At 43.3% G+C, this 17,466-nt stretch overlaps 1 protein-coding gene across 1 annotated transcript in view; it reads left to right on the top strand.

The window, feature by feature from the left end:
* LOC126260532 (photoreceptor-specific nuclear receptor-like) overlaps positions 1-17,466 on the top strand; it is a 184,925-nt gene that overhangs the window by 50,738 nt on the left and 116,721 nt on the right. The window lies entirely within an intron of this gene.

Genomic DNA, 17,466 nt, shown 5'->3' with positions numbered 1-17,466 from the left:
TAGGCGATGAGAGCGGTACCTACGGAAATGAAGGTTCCTGGTTCGGGTTCTGATCCGGCACATAATTTTAATCTCCGAAGAAGTCTCAATTTTTTAGGGTTCCGTGCCTCAATCTGTAAAAACGGAGCCCTTATAGGACTGCTTCGTTGTGTGCCTGCCTGTCTGTCCGACTGTTAAGAACACTTTTTGTCAGGAACGGACAGACACGCCAAGATAAAATTTATGTCACATAATAAGATGTAAAAATTTCAAGTTTCTAAGTCACTTCAGTCAAAAGGTAAGGCTATTTATGGCAGATATTTTGAAACTCGAAAACTCACTCATCAAAATCTGCTGGGTACTTCTCTTCTGCCTAAAATCATGAAATTTGGCAAGAAGCTGAAACTTGTTGTTTGTTTGCAGTACTTGTCTGCAATCTTGGTACACACTGACATATCCGCGCCATTGTACCGTAGTGCTCCGCTACAGTAGCCGCTATTGTAGGGAGTACTATGGTACCATGCTGCGGCTATTTCATTCTGTGCCAGGACTGCAGAAATATTCTTGCCAAAACAGTTTCATTTTCTGAGGTGATAACTCGAACTTTAAGAGTTCCCCTCGTGTACTGTCGGTTAATAACGTTGGAGCGTTAGCGACTTATTACGAGGGCGTGCTGAAATGTAATGCCTCCTCATTTTTTATGTGAAAACTCTTTAAGCTTTTGAAATAAAACAAACTTTATTAACACTCTACACCTATATTCTTCATGTCTACATGATATTTATTTCTCAACATAGTCATTCTGGCGACGAACACGTTTCACTTCACTGACGGAGTCACATCCTCACCTCCGCTTACGCCACTTCTTCACTATCAAAGTGGACTCTTCAAATTTTGAAAACAAGTGAAAATCGGATGGGACCATGTCGGGACACTATGCAGGATCATCGATGAGAGTGAACAGGGCGTCGCACTTTTACAGATGCCGCGGTACTCGTGTGTGGTCTGGCGTTGTCAGGTCGAAGGAGAGAATGCTCCATGTGTGGGCGAATTCGTCGAATTGGTGATTTCAGTCTTCTCTAGGTCTCGCAGTATACCGACATAGTTACGTTACACACCGCCATGCTACAGACCGCAATTCTGACACGTCTACCGGTAGAGGGCTACAACTTGCGTCAGCAAATTGGAAAAGTCGACCGGGTAACATGCATGACATGTAATACTTAAACTGATCTTCTGAATAGAATAACAAATACGGAGGCATTACTTTCCAGCACGCCCTCGTAGTTATTCATTCTTTCGCAAATTATGACGCAAAAGTCGAACTGAGCATATGCCAATATGTAGGTTATGACAACAAAGATGCGATCTACAGGGTGAACCGCGACACCGCCGACAAATTTTCAAAGGTTGTTCAGGAATAGCGTCTGAATATTTTAGTATAAGGGATGTGAGCGTACAAGCTGTGGCGGGAGATTAGAGCAGCAGTTTCCCGCCGCAGAGCACGTGGCTAGCGGATGCTACAGGGCTTTGGGGAGCGGCTAGCGTGTACGCAGGCAGCGTTGGATAAACCCGGGTGGACGCTTGGCAGGGGCGCATATGGCCGTGTTGGCGCGCTTGGAGAAATTTATATGCCAGTGAAGAATTGATAAAAACAGAACTAAGAGTGACACGGAGGTGCAAGTTGGCACTCATGGACAGAAAAATACGTAAAACTAAAGTATCTAGACGCGCCACAAAAATATATAATAGTTTAAAAGTTATTGTCGTCTTAAAAATTGTAAATTTATGACTGTTCAAAAGCTAATATCTCGGCAATACTTTGGCCGATTAATATGAACAAAGTGTTTACGGATGCAGCTAGTAGAGCTGCATCGAGCAATCATATCCGATTTAGCTGAACATGTACCATTTTTGAATGCAAGGTCGGAGCCGGCCGGTGTGGACGAGCGGTTCTAGGCGCTACAGTCTGGAACCGCGCGACAGCTACGGTCGCAGGTTCGAATCCTGCCTCGGGCATGGATGTGTGTGATGTCCTTAGGTTAGTTAGCTTTAAGTAGTTCTAAGTTCTAGGGGACTGATGACCTCAGAATTTGAGTCCCATAGTGCTCAGAGCCATTTGAACCATTTTGCAAGGTCGGGATATGGGATTCGACTGAGAGAAACTGTGTTTTTGGTAATAGATAAATTAAAAGAGACAAAAGCAATGGTAGCATTCTGAAGTTTAAAGACCTAGATGAGTAAATAAGTATGTATTTTTATTTCTTATTTGTATTTAGTATAAAAAAATCCAGGAAAAGCAAAATCACCCCACAAGAACATTATTTGTGAAAAAACGATGGCAGATACAGAAAACTGGACTTTAAATTGTTATTGCTTGGAAATTTTCCGTATTTTTCAACATGTCATATGTGTTTCTGTGTTTAGTTTTAGAATAATCGTAATTCTTTTTGTCAAGCATTCTTTTGAGTTAGGCAGTCGTTTCGAGGGTGCATAGGGCGGCCATCTTTGGGCACAGTTGGTTTGAGCGATGCTAAGAGACGGACGTGCCGTCCATCTGGGGGTAGGAGTGGGTTGCTAGCCACGTTCGGGGACAAGTATGTATTTAGCGACGTTCGAAAGCGATCAAGTGGGGCGCAATATGGTGGTTTAGGACAGCAGACAAGAGTGTATTTTGTGAATTGTGAACAGACTATCGAGTGCTGTGATCGAGAAATATGAATTTTATAGTGAAGTGCTGTAGCATCAGTTGTCAACGGCCGCCCTTACGTAAGAGTCCTTCAGACTGCATTTTAAGTGCTTAGTTAATATAGTGAAGAAAAATAAACTACTTGTTCAAATTATAAATCAACGTCAGTGACTCAATATTTTAAATTTCACCACAATATCTGCCTGTATTGTTTTTTTATATTTTATTTCAGCTTCAAAATTGAGTTTACTACAGGTGTGAGCTGGCAGCCTATAACCAAACACGTAGCTAAACATTGAGACCAGCCACGTCTCTGGGCGGCTCAATTAAGCTGAGTGTAACATATTATATATATATATATATATATATATATATATATATATATATATATATATATGTATATATATGTATATTCGTGCCATAGCAAGTGAGGGTTCGAACCAAATTATTCACAGTCGTTGGGACCAACGGTCTGCGGGATCCCATTATACAGTAAGACAGTGAGGCGAGAAAAGTCATGGGAAATGAAATGAGCGTATGGCATCGTCGGCCGGGAGGCCCCTAGCGGGGAAGTTCGGCCGCCAAGTGCAAGTATTATTTCAAGCCGCGCGGTGTGGCCGCGCGGTGTGGCCGCGCGGTTTAGGGCATCATGTCACGGACTGCGCGGCCCCTCCCGTCAGAGGTTCGAGTCCTCCCTCGGGCATGGGTGTGTGTGTTGTTCTTAGCATAAGTTAGTTTAAGTAGTGTGTAAGTCTAGGGACGGATGACCTCAGCAGTTTGGCCCCTTAGGAATTCACACACACACTCTTATTTCAATCGACGCCACATTGGGCGACCTGCGAGCCGGTGATGAGAATGAAATGATGATGAGGACAACACAAATCCCAGTCCCCGAGCGGAGAAAATTTCCAACCCAGCTGAGAATCGAACCCGGGCCCGCTTGCATGGAAGACGGGCACGTTACCACCCAGCTAAGCAGGCCGGCAAATCACGGAATAATGATATCCACATATACAGATGGCGGTAATATCGTGTAAACAAAATACGGAAGGGCAGCGCATTGACGGTGCTCTCATTTGTACTCGGGTGATTCATGTGAAAAGGGGTCCGGCGTAATTACGCCCGAACGACACAGAATGGTAGTTGGAGATAGACGCATGGGACATTCAATTTCGGAAATCGTTAGATAAATCAATATTCCGAGACCCACAGTGTCAAAGAGCGCCCCGAAAATACCAAATTTCAGGCGTTAACTCTCACCACGGACATAGCAGTGACCGACGGCCTTCACTTAATGACCGAGAACAGCAACTTTTGTGTAGAGTTGTCAGCTCTAACACGCAAGCAGAAATTACTGTGGGACGTGCTACGAACGTATCTGTTAGGACAGTGCAGAGAAATCTGGCGTGAAAGGGGTATGGCAGCAGACGACCGACGCGAGTGCCTTTGCTAACAGCACAATATCGCCAGCAACCCTTCTCCTGGGCCCGTGACTATATCCGCTGGACTCTAGACGAACGGACCGTAGCCTGGTGAGACGAGACCCGACTTCAGCTGGTAAGAGCTGATGGTAGGGTTCGAGTACGGTGAAGACCCCCTGAAACCATAGACAAAATTGTCAACAACGCACCGTGCAAGCTGGTGGTGGCTTCATAATGGCGTGGGCTATGCTTAAATGGAATGGACTGGGTCCTCTGCATATTCGGCTACTTGGAGACCATTTGCAGTCATTCACGGACTTCATGTTCCCAAACAACAATGGAATTTTTACGGATGCCAATGCGCCACGCAACAGGCACAACAGTTCATGATGGGTTTGAAGAATATACTGGACACTTGGAGCGAATGATTTTGGCAGCCACCGAACATTTATGGGACATAATCTAGAGGTCAGTTAGAGCATGACATCCTGTACTGGCAACATTTTCGCAATTATGGGCGGCTATAGAGGCAGCATGACTCAGTATTGCTGCAGGGGACGTCCAGCGACTTGTTGAATCATGGCACGCCGAGTTGCTGCGCTACGCCAGGCAAATGGAGGTCCGACACGACATTAGGAGGCATCCCGTGACATTTGTCGTAATGTTATTATGACTTATTAGATTTTTTACAGCACTTACGCCCTATTTCTGTGAAAATACATTCAAAACAATAATAAGTAAAATGTACACCACAGAAAACATAGTAATGCAACAACTCTCAGACCCAACACTGCACCGTGATGTCGCCGCCGCTGAAAGAACAGTTCAGCATAGCGTCGCCATGCACATTTCCATTGCATTCACTGGCCCATACGCGAAATGCGTATCGGCCATCTCTTCATCAGAAACTAAGCACACCGCATCTCGTGGTCGTGCGGTAGCGTTCTCGCTTCCCACGCCCGGGTTCCCGGGTTCGATTCCCGGCGGGGTCAGGGATTTTCTCTGCCTCGTGATGGCTGGGTGTTGTGTGCTGTCCTTAGGTTAGTTAGGTTTAAGTAGTTCTAAGTTCTAGGGGACTTATGGCCACAGCAGTTGAGTCCCATAGTGCTCAGAGCCATTTTTGAACTAAGCACACTGCTGTGTATTGCGGTTAACGTACGACTAACCCTGCTGAAAAAAAGCTCAAGACAGAACCGAGAAGTATTCAATGCAAGCTCGAAGGCGAAGAGTATAAAGGGTACGATTGTTGTCAATAGCAGGCACCATCAGAGAATGGAAACAAGACACTTACCATCGAAATTTTCGTTGTTGTCCACTATAATCAGTACAATAAAGATACAAAGCCAATTGGGGCAGAAACCAAATGAAATTTAATACCTTTGTAACGAGTCCGCAGAGGTCTCGGGTCCGTTACACGAAAATACTCAGAAGCTATCTCTGCAAAACATCTGAAAATTTGTCGGTGGAGTTCTGGTTCACCCTATGTCTTCACAACACCTTGTTTCATACTGTTGGGCCTATGAAAGCTACTGTCACTGCCTGTCTGTCTAATAATTATTTTGTAGACCTTTTAATACGATGGGTGTTCAGTAAGTAGTGCAACACATTTTCTTCTGAGAGCAGGTTGGTTTTATTCAGGATTCCAATACATAATATTATTACGAACTCTTTTGGCTACAAAACCCTGTTTTTCAACATAATCTCTGTTCCATGAGACAGTCTTGCGCCATCTTCCTTGAAGGGGCTGTGTGCCTGCATGTACCAGTCTACTTGTCGAAGTCCGAACCAACGTCTTTCTGCGTCAGTAACCTCCTCATCCTACACTTAGTCGTTCCCACGGAGTGCATCCTTCATTGGACCAAACAGATGGATGTCGGAAGGTGCGAGATCCGGGCTGTAGAGCGGATGATGAAGAAGCGTCCAGTGAAGTTTTGTGAGCTCCTCTCGAATACGCAGACGTGTGTTAGGCCTTGCGTTGTCATGGAGAAGTTCGTTTGCATTTCTGTAGCGACGAACACGCTGAAGTCGATTCTGCAATTCCCTGTGGGTAGCACAATACACTTCAGAGATGATCGTTGCACCGTAAGGGAGTAGATTAAACAGAATAACTTCTTCAGAGTCCCAGATAACTATTGCCATGACTTTACCGGCTGATAGTGCGGCTCTAAACTTTTTATTCGGAGGGGAGGGAGTGATTACCTCGCATGAGAGTGTCCGCAAGTTCCAACACTGCACGAGTCACAGCTGTGTGGGGTTGGCCGGCACGCGGGAAATCGGACAGGTTTGCGCGACCTTGTCGCGATGATGAAAGCCGCCTAGCTCAACAACTCACCGTCCTTTTGTTCACTGCCAGGTCCCCGTAGTCATTATACAGTCACCTATGAATACCTGCGATCCTCTGATTTTTCGCCAAAATAAACTCAATGACAGCTCTCTACCTGGGATACACCTCCGTTACATATGCCATTTTGGAGCCTACGTACAGCGCCGGTACCTATCGCAACCTGGTAAAACTACAGGGTTGAAGCGGGAATATCCCTTCGATGTCCCACAACAATTTCCACATTTTTTCAAGTGAAATTGGCCGAGGAAAAGTGTGTTGCATTCCTTACTGAACGCCTCTCGTACATACTCGTACTTCAGCTATCACACTGGGCGCGACTATATTACTAAACTACTTATCTTTTCGAGGTGATGATTAAAATTTTTGCGACTACCCGTCGTAAAGCCTGTTTTACACGAACAACTTTCTTCCATAAATCGGGTGCTTGTGATTTACGAGCTTGTAAAATTATTCGCCAACTATGTCGTGAATACGTCTGTGACGTTAATGATCAAGAGACTGTGCCGAGCATAGAGTTTCAGAATCCCGAATATGGCGAAGACTGAGCATGCGCAGAGACAAGGAATGATAGCGTCGTCTACAAACGTCAGAATTTAGCCAATTTTCGCGTCGCTCGCTCTTGTTATATTAATGGATTTTGTGTCTTCATGATCTTTATTTTATTGTGTGCTTTATTTCAGTGACAGAATGCAAAGGCTGCACGACGATTTGATTACTTCCCTGTTAGAGAGAAACCAAATATTTGAAACCAAAAAATTATTCACGTTTTGCTCTACTTGACCAAAGAGAAAGCGAATACTGTGTGTAAATAAGAACGTAAACAGATGAAAGCTGTATCTTTACTGAAATTGTTTCCATAGTGAAGAAGTCAGCTACTTATACTGGGCATAAAATAGTTCTATCTATTATTTAACACTCAAAAAGAACAATAACACCAATGATAAAGTAAAAAGGCAATACATAGTGCCTTCTGAGAGGTGCTTGATGTATTTCTTTCAATATAGTCGATTTTCTAGAGCAAATCGATGTTGATTTTTGAAATGTTTGGACGACATTTTTGTTGTTTCAGTTGTCAGAGAGGAGGAGAAATTACGATACGCTCTCTACCGGTAAGATTGTATATGAATTTTGCTTTGGTCATTAATAAACTCCACTATCACTGCTAATTCATTAATGCTGTTACTACGTTCGACTTCCTGTAAACAGGACTTCCCCTTATAATCTCACTTTCACCGTTCAAGGGCCAAACAGCACAACAGATCGCATTCAGAAACAGAGGTCTACAAATTCTCCATCCAGCCTGCCTGCCCCTATCTCCGCCACAACCATTAAAGCAGCTCAACCTGTCGCAACGGAGACACAAGAGTGTGTGGGTACTAAAGCATAGTGGTCAAAGCAGGCCAGCTTGGATTTCCGCAAGCCTGTCAATCTTCAAGGGAGCCGTTCAGCCTGCTGCATCCGACAACAGGTCGCGCTGTCAAGCCACCGTGACTACAGGATAGCGAGGCATATGTTCGCCTTGGTAGTTGCACTGCAGCTCAGCTATCTTAAAGGTGGGAGAAGCAAAATGAAGAAAAAGGAGATTGAGGAGGTATGAAGAATTGGGGAATGTATACCAGTCATAAACAGAGCCCAAGTCCAGCATGGGAAAAGTTTGCGTGTGATTATGATGCAGCTTCAAATAAATCGGTATGTGTCTCGCAATGCAAATTGTATAAAAAAGTTACTAAACACTCATTCGGGGACCTCGAGGTTTGTTCAGACATGTTTGTAAGTTTCACCAGCAGTTTCCTCACTCCATAATCTTTTTTAAAGAGGCAAAGACGTAGAGGCACACAAGTGTGTGCAAATGCATGCTAAGGACTTGAAGCCATTTAGCAGTACATACGCTTTCTAAGTTTATGGCTCAAGTCACACCAATACCCAAAAATGGAAGTAGGAGTAAACCGCTGAATTACAGGCCCATATCACTAACGTCAATTTGCATTAGGGTATTGGAACATACACTGTATTCGAACACTATGAAGCCCTGGAAGAAAACGATTTATTGACACACAGTCAGCACGGATTCAGAAAATATCGTTCTTGCGAAACACAACTAGCTCTTTATTATTTTTTATTATTTTGAGCTTTTCCTCATTACAGAGGCTTATCTCCAAATTAATAATTTACTTGGAAATTACAATACAAGCAATAAACGTTCTTCAACTAAATTTTCAAAATATTCCTCCAGATGTTTCGATCTTGTGTGTCCTCTTCCTCTGCGCCCATTCTCCTCATTGAGTGCTGTACATTTTGGAGCCAGGTGGTCATAGGTCGTCCTCTTCTTCTTCTCCCCTCCGGTTCCCACTCCAGTATCAATTTTGGTATTCTGGTTTTCTCCATTCGTCGTACATGCCCGTACCACTGTAATTTCTTCCTATCCATTACGTCATATATTCTTTCTTTTATTTCCATTCTTCTTATTATTTCGGTGTTCCTGATCTTTTCTTTCCTGGAGATTCTTGCCGATCTTCTCCAGAAGTCCATCTCTAGAGCTTTTAATTTTTTAATACGCTTCATGTTAATTGTCCAGGTCTCCGTTCCATACAGAACCACACTCTCTAATATGGATTTGTACATTAATTTTTTAGTTCTGCTCATTACATTCCTGCTCCATAAGACTGAGTTAAGCATCCCAATGACCCTCCGTACGCTACTAATTCTTTTATTAATTTCTGACTCTGATTTTCCCTCGATTTCTAAAATGGATCCCAAAATAACAGAAAGTGTTCATCTTTTTGATTTTCTTTCCTTCAATGTATAGCTCATCTGAATCATTAGTCAAGTATTCTGTTTTTTGGTAATTAATCTTCAAACTCCAAGTTTTGTATGCTACTGCTAGTTGATTGCACGTATAGTTAGCATCTTGTGCTACGACTACTTGATCATCAGCAAACAATAAATGATGTAGGTAAACTCCATCTCTTATTTCTAATCCCATACTATTACATTTGCGAGACCATGTTCTAAGGCTAATATCTATATAGATTTTAAATAATGATGGTGACATGGGACAGCCCTGTAAAAGGCCTTTGCTTGTTCTAAATTTCTGTGAAAGTTTATTACCAACTTTCACTTGGCAAATGTTATCATTATACATCTGTTGTATTATTTTAATCAAGGAAGGGTTTATGTTTGCCATATGTAGTGCTCTCCAATGTAATTTACTTGGAACAGTATCATACGCTTTTTCTAGGTCTATGAAAATTAATCCTATATTTTTTGATTTTTCCCTATGTTTCTCCAAAATCTGTCGTAATGTGAAAATATGGTCTACACATGATCTCCCAGCCGTGAATCCACATTGTTCATCTTGGATTCTACAATTTTTTTCAGTTTGTTTTTAATTACTTTCGCAAAAATTCTCATTAAAGAGTTTGTAACACAAATTCCTCGATAGTTTGAACAATTTTTGCGATCCCCTTTCTTGAATATTGTATTAATGTAACCTAGCTTCATCTCGTTGGGTATTGAATCTCCATGTATCTTTTGTTGACGAGCTGTGTTATCAGTTTCACAATTTTGTCACCACTATATTTCAGACACTCCAGATTGATATTGCCTGGTCCCGGTGATTTACCATTCTTTCCTGTTCTCAACGCCTGAAGTACTTCACTTTCTAAAATCTGGATCTCATCATCTTCATGTCCTTTTTCTTCCACTGTTCCTTCTTCTTTGAATACTAACCATGCTTCTTTTGCTCTTCCATATCCTAATTTGCTATTCACCTTGACACATGTTCTTTCCATTGCTTCATATTTTGCCATCCTTATTTTTTTCATCACTTCATTCTTCTTTTCCTTGTATATTGATCTTGTTTCTTCTGATTTATCATTCAACCACTGAAGGAACGCATTTCGTTTTTCTCTAAAGAGGACCTCTAGTCCCTCTGACCACCACTCTGCTGCACGGTTGTGGTTGCTATCGTTTTTACCCAACACCTCTGTTGCTATGATTTTCACATTAGTTTTTGTATAGTCATATATTTCCTCTGTACTTCCTTCAAATAATTCAACCACTTTCCTTTCCATCCTGGCCGCAAAGAATGTTCTGATACTTTCGTCTTGTAGGCTGTCAATATTAAAAGGTAAATTTTCATCTTTCTCAGTCTGGTTCGTTTTATTTATGTTACTTGTATCATTCCTTGCATTCTTCCATGGCCGGAAAGACTTCATTTTTACTAGATAGTGGTCTGATCCACACTGGGCTCCTCTATAAGATCTGACGTCTACTGCCTTGAAACTACTTGTTTGCCTAATGATAATATAATCTATTATAGAAGGAAGTTCTCTAGTGTTCTGTTGCCAAGTATATTTATGAATGTCCTTATGATTGAAAAATGTGTTGGTAATTTTTAGATCAAATTGTTCACAAATTGCAATCAATCGTTCCCCATTGTCATTATATTCGTCCTCTCCATGTTTTCCTACTATTCTACAGGATTCCCTAATTCCTAACCTTCCATTCAGATCTCCCATGATAATCAGCTCCTTTCTTCTTGGGACTTTTCCAATAGTCTCCCTGAGGGTGGCCCAGAATGTATCTTTCTCCTTATCTTTTGTGTCGTTCGTGGGTGCATATACGCCAATAATCACATCTTCCCTAGCAAATAATGTCATTTCAACAGTTATAATACGTTGATTGATGAATGTCCAATTTGTGATTCTTTCTTTCCATGATTTCTTTATCATAATGGAGACTCCTGCTTTGGCTCTTACTGCTTTTGATACCCCACTCCAGATATGTACATAATTATCCAGTTCTTCTTCTCCTTAGCCTATCTTCTTTGTTTCAGAGAGTATGACAATATCCATGTTGAACATGTCAAGTTCTGCAGGTAGTAAATTTCTTTTAGTGGAAATACCTTGCACATTCCAGCATCCAAACATCAATTTCCGTTTCTCATCGCCAGTTCGTCGTCCAAAGTTCCAATTTTTCCGAGGCATATTATTAGGTTTTTTATCATTTTTATGTTTTTATGTGAGTGAGGAGCTGGCCCACTGTACAACCCCCAACCCGGAGGACCAGTTAATTTTTACTCAAGGTTTTCTTCCTTCAGCCTTTGATAAGCCAATATCATACTACAAGGCAGCAGTTGCTAGTTTTGGTCCACCCCGGGTGTTTTATTTCCCGGGTACCCACCATATCTGGTGAGCATTCCCCTATCCGCCATCTGGGGAGACGCCCGATGGGAGACCAGCAAACTCCACACGGGAACTAGCTCTTTATACCCATGAAATAATGAGTGCTATCGACAGGACATGTCAAACTGATTCCATATTTTTAGATTTCCAGAAGGCTTTTGACTTCGTTCCTCACAATCGTCTTTTAACCAAACTGTGTGCCTATGGAATCGCCTCAGTTGTGCGACTGGATTCGTGATTTACTGTCATAAATGTCACAGTTCGTAGTAATAGACGGAAAGTCATCGAGCAAAACAGAAGTAATATCCGGCGTTCTCCGAGGAAGTGTTAAAGGCCCTCTGTTATTCCTTATCTATATTAACGACAAAGGAGACAATCTGAGTAGCCGTCTTAGATTGTTTGCAGATGATGCTGTCATTTACCGTCTTGTAAAGTTCATCAAATGACCAAAATTAATTGCAAAATAATTTAGATAAGATATCTGTGTGGTGCGAAAAGTGGCAATTGACCCTGAATAAACAAGAGTGTGAAGCTATCCACATGAGTACTAAAAGAAATCCGCTAAATTTCGATTACGCGATAAGTCACACAAATCTGAAGGCTGTAAATTCAACTAAACAGTTAGGGATTACAATTACAAATAACCTAAATTGGAACGATCACATAGATAATGTTGTGGATAGAGCAAACCAAAGAATTTGATTCATTGGCACAACACTTACAAGGTGCAACAGGTATTCAAAAGAGACTGCTTACACCACATCTGTCTGCCCTATTCTGGAGTATTGCTGAGCGTTGTGGGATCCGCATCAGGTGGGACTAACGGATGACATCGAAAAAGTACAAAGAAGGGCAGCTCGTTCTGTATTATCGCGAAATAGGGGAGACAGTGCCACAGACATGATACATGAATTGGAGTGGCAATCATTAAAACAAAGGCGTTTTTCGTTGCGACGGGATCTTCTCATGAAATTTCAATCACCAGTTTTCTCCTCCGAATTGCGACAACATTCTGTTGGCACCCACCTACATAGGAAAACATGATCATCACGATGAAATAAGATAAATCAAGGCTCGCACAGTAAAATTTAAGTGCTCGTTTTTCTCGCGCGCCGTTGTAGAGTTGGAACGGTAGAGAGACAGCTTGTAGGTAGTTCATTGAATCCTCTGCCAGGCACTTTATTGTGAACTGCAGAGTAATCAAGTAGATGTAGGGCAAACGTTGATTGAAATAGGAAAAATATATGGGTCAGTGTATATTAAAAACCACATCTGGTGGTATGCATCGTAGGGCGAATACAGCTTAGTATGAAAGAAAAACTCCTTCTTTCAGACATGTACTGTTTAGAATAACATAATATGAAAAACGAATTTCATATCTGCTAAAATGCATTTGCGGAATTTAGAAAATGTTCAAATGTATCTGAATTCCTAAGAGACCAAACCGCTGACGACATCGGTCCCTAGACTTGCACACTGTTTAAACTAACCTATGCTAAGAAAAACACACACACACACACCCATGCCCGCGGGAGGATTCGAACCTCCGGCAGTAGGGGCCGCGCAATCCGTGACATGGCGCCCAAACCGCGCGGCCACTCCGCGCGGCGAGGAATTTAGAATGATCTGTTATGGTCATTTAGAATGAATTCAGTGAACCCACAAAACGCATCCTGGAAAACAAATTAAAATTGTTATAAATGGCTTCATACTTGGCTGAAATACAGGTTACAGAAATTTACACTTCCAAAACCTTACTATAGTTGACATTGCAGTATAATACACATCTTCAGGTTCTTAAATGCAAAGAATCACGACGTTCTGAGATGGTTCTGCTTATTACACAAAACGTGTATTAGAGGTGACTTGGTGATGATCAGAATTGAGAATGGCCAGTTCTAGTCGAGAGAGGATGAAGGTGCAGAGAAAACCTTTCATATGGTCATATGGAAGTAAATAAATAAGCTCGCAATATGCCGAAGAGGAAAAAAAGGGAGAAATAAATCCTCAAGTTTCTGGGCTACAAAGACCGAAAATAAATATATACAGTATTGGGTCTCGTCTAACGATACGGCCGAACCCTATGCATAAAAAATGGTTCAAATGGCTCTGAGCACTATGGGACTCAACATCTTAGGTCATAAGTCCCCTAGAACTTAGAACTACTTAAACCTAACTAACCTAAGGACATCACACACACCCATGCCCGAGGCAGGATTCGAACCTGCGACCGTAGCAGTCCCGCGGTTCCGGACTGCAGCGCCAGAACCGCTAGACCACCGCGGCCGGCCCTATGCATAACACTACAGCGAAAGCGTCACCTTGTAAACACAAACAAAGTAACAAGCGAGTTTTAGCACAGGAATAGTAGCTTCACTAAGGGCACTGTTGATACTCACTTGCCGGTCGGGGTGATCGAGCGGTTCTAGGCGCTACAGTCTGGAACCGCGCGACCGCTATGGTCGCAGGTTCGAATCCTGCCTCGAGCATGGATGTGTGTGATGTCCTTAGGTTAGTTAGGTTTAAGTAGTTCTAAGTTCTAGGGGTAAGACGACCTCAGAAGTTAAGTTCCATAGTGCTCAGAGCCATTTGAGCCATTTGATACTCACTTGTCACAAGCAGTCAACTGAAACAAAAAAGTTGCTCGAGTAAAAGAGGCTTAGGGAGGAAAGACGAGTGTGCCACAAACCCATGTACTACGTACACTTCGTTCTGTGCTTCGTATTTTAACCAGTCTGTGAATCGAGTTTTGTAAAATGGGAACTGGGAACCATCCTGTCAATTGCCTAAGCAAGTGTGGAAAACATATTGAAAACGGCTCTCGGACTGGTCGGCGAATTTGTAAGCTACTTGGTTGTCCGATCTGGAAGTATGTTATCGGCCCTTTGATCCGAAATGAATTAGCTAGGCACCCGCTACAATTATGAGTTAGTTATTCAATCACTATTAAATGAAACAATAATCACCGCTTATTCGGTTTATTACGATGAAGTAATTCATAAATAATCTGACAAGCAATAATAATACTAAAGTACAAACTTGGCGCATCTCCTAAAAGGGCCTGGGGTGGGATTCTAGTAATCGCATACAAAATGAAACAAATGCAGGCGCGAAATTATGCCGTGATTGTCGTGATTTTAGTGCAAAAGTCAGACAGCACTGGAGAAGGGAATGCATTGCGACTGTGGCCGGAGTTGGCTCATTTGAATCTGGAAACAAGACTTCAGAGTAAAGCTTGGTTTCGATCTCGCCCGCGGAAGAAATGCGTGGGAGAGAGAGTTAGGCGCTGCGGAATTTTGTGGCGATCGTAAAACGTCGTATGTAAGAAACAATGTTCATGATGCGTAAATTAATGGAAACATCTAAAGATGTGATGAGATTAAATGAATTTACTCTCAAACACGCATGTTTTGTGGCATAATTTATTGACGTGGCGTGTCAGGAAAGGGGTGCCATTTATATCGGTGCCTTACCCCATAAACATTAACGCCACGGGCGCTAGACCGATGGCGTTTGTAGTCTGGTCCCTTCAACTCCCCTCCCCCCGCGGACGCTGTAGTTTTCCTTCATCCGCTAAGAGCGCTGCTGTTGCCTCGCGTGATGAGGCGACCCGTAAGATGAAGTAAGTACGTGAATCAGGCCCGCGGGTCACCAAAGTTTGCCCATTCCTGAGCCGCATGATAGAGAAAAGTATTGTTCTGTTTTTTTTTTTTTTTTTTAATGTAGCTTGTGCAGTAACTCTCTGGAAAATTAGTAAATAAACTGTGTTAATGACTCTGCATAAAGAGAAATGTTTCCTATGTTTTCCTGTAGGTAATCCCGAAGCCATTTTTACATGTGACGACGTGTTTTACCATTACACATCAAAAGATATTCCCCAGCGTTGTCCATAGCTGGTGGTCTAGTGGTTAGGCCCGTTGCACAGTTAGGCGGATGGTCCGCGCTCCGCGTTCCGCACGCGGTTGGCGGACCCGCGTCACGGTTCACACAGTCGGGCGAGTATTATATTTGCACAGACATCTAGCCACGCCTTCAATCGCATTTCACGGTCCTTGTAGTCCCCATGCGATGGATCCCATATGTGAGGCCTTCCTTCAACTTCGGCAATTAACATGTCTGTATCGATTTCACAAGATATTCTGGAAACTTCTTAATTCACACCCACATTTACCACACTAGTCGAATGCTACGGCTGGAATGAGGTACTCCGCTTCTACTGCGCGCGCGGTATCCGCACGACTGTGCACGCGCCAACTTGTTTCTGTGTATTCAACTGACGCGGACGGTCCGCGGCGCGCAAGGGCTGCGCGGACGGCTCCGCCGCTTGCAGACCGTCCGCGTAACTGTGTGGTGCCCTATTCAAATACGTGACTACCAACCGCGCGCGGAGCGCGTAGCGCGGACCATCCGCGTAAATGTGCAACGGGCCTTAGCATCGTTACCTCTACACTGTGGGTTCCCCGATTCGATTCCTAGCCGAATCGGATATTTTCATCACTCGTGACTTGGATATTTGTATTGTCCCAATCATTTCATCTCAATTTAATCGAAAGGAAATGCAAGTCGCTGAAGTGCCGTCGAAAAGGAAGACTTGCACCAGACAGCCGAACGACGCCAGAGAGGGTCTCCTGGCCAATAAAGCCATACGACCATTTCATTTCATTATGGGTTGGGCGCTGCTTCTGCTAATCCTTTACCGCTCAAGACAAGGGACATCCTCCATCCATAAATTTAGACAACATTATCTGTGGAAGGCAGTGATCTGATACTATATTCAGGTGCTGCCACGTGATACCGCGATCGTACACCAAACCGAGGAGCCGCCAGCACCAGCCATAGGGGGCCAAAAATTCTGAATATGGCTTTGACATAAACCGAAAACGGTGAATAAACAAATATTATTGCGACATAGGCTGTTCATGCCTATAGAGTACGGAAAACCTGCGACTTCCCACGTACATTTACATTCATATAACAAGCCATCTCATGCTGTGTGACAGAGGATGCCCTGGAACCAAGTTCATTTTCTCCGTTTCCTCTTCCGTTCAAGATAAGTGCGCAGAACGAAAGACTGTGTGTCACAACTCCATACGATCTCGAATGCTGAAAGAAAGGGTTATATCCATTGTGATCGTACGTCAGTTTCTACTTCGCTTTACGCCGACGCTAAAGCGCTGTTCACGTGCAGCGTGAATGTCCAGACGATGCTATGCCACCTCCAGATCGGGTGCGACTCATTGGGTTCATGGTCGACGAAGTGGCACTTGAAATTCGACGCTGTGAAGAGCCAGGCAGTAATCTTCACCCGAAGGATGCTGTCGCAAGATATGTCGCCTGTCAACATCCTGTGAGGCCCCATATCGTGGACGAAGACTGCGAAATATCTAGGGGTGACCCTCAATCAAAGACTCATATGGACGTTGCATGTGATGTCATTAGCAGAGCAGTAGGGAGCCACGGCGCCTTGTATCCTCTGATTAATCCTCAGTCATTGCTGCCTCCGCGCTACAGTATTACGCTCTGCTTAACCCTGGTCAGACCAGCGATAGAACATGCGGTCGTGGTGTGGAAAAGTCGCCGACACTCACACCATAGCGCTGCAGAGGATGCAGAATCGGGATCTTAATGTCGTTCTACGGCTTCCTAGGCTGCGCGAACAAACAGTCATCCTGCTACTGCGGAACAGATACCTGCAGACTGCTCGTGCTTTGTACGAGAAGGCGAGTCAATCCCGCAATTAGCTCATCCTGAAACTGGGCTACCAACAATACCGCAGGCCGACAAGACGTTTGCCGTATCCGCTGCTAAAACAATTTTCTCCGCAGCAGCTTGAGGAAAAAAGAACTT

This window comes from Schistocerca nitens, chromosome 5 (genome assembly GCF_023898315.1).
Source record: "Schistocerca nitens isolate TAMUIC-IGC-003100 chromosome 5, iqSchNite1.1, whole genome shotgun sequence".
NCBI lineage: Eukaryota > Metazoa > Arthropoda > Insecta > Orthoptera > Acrididae > Schistocerca > Schistocerca nitens.
The sequence above is the reverse complement of the archived record's forward strand: the minus strand, read 5'-3'. Positions and strand labels throughout refer to the sequence as shown.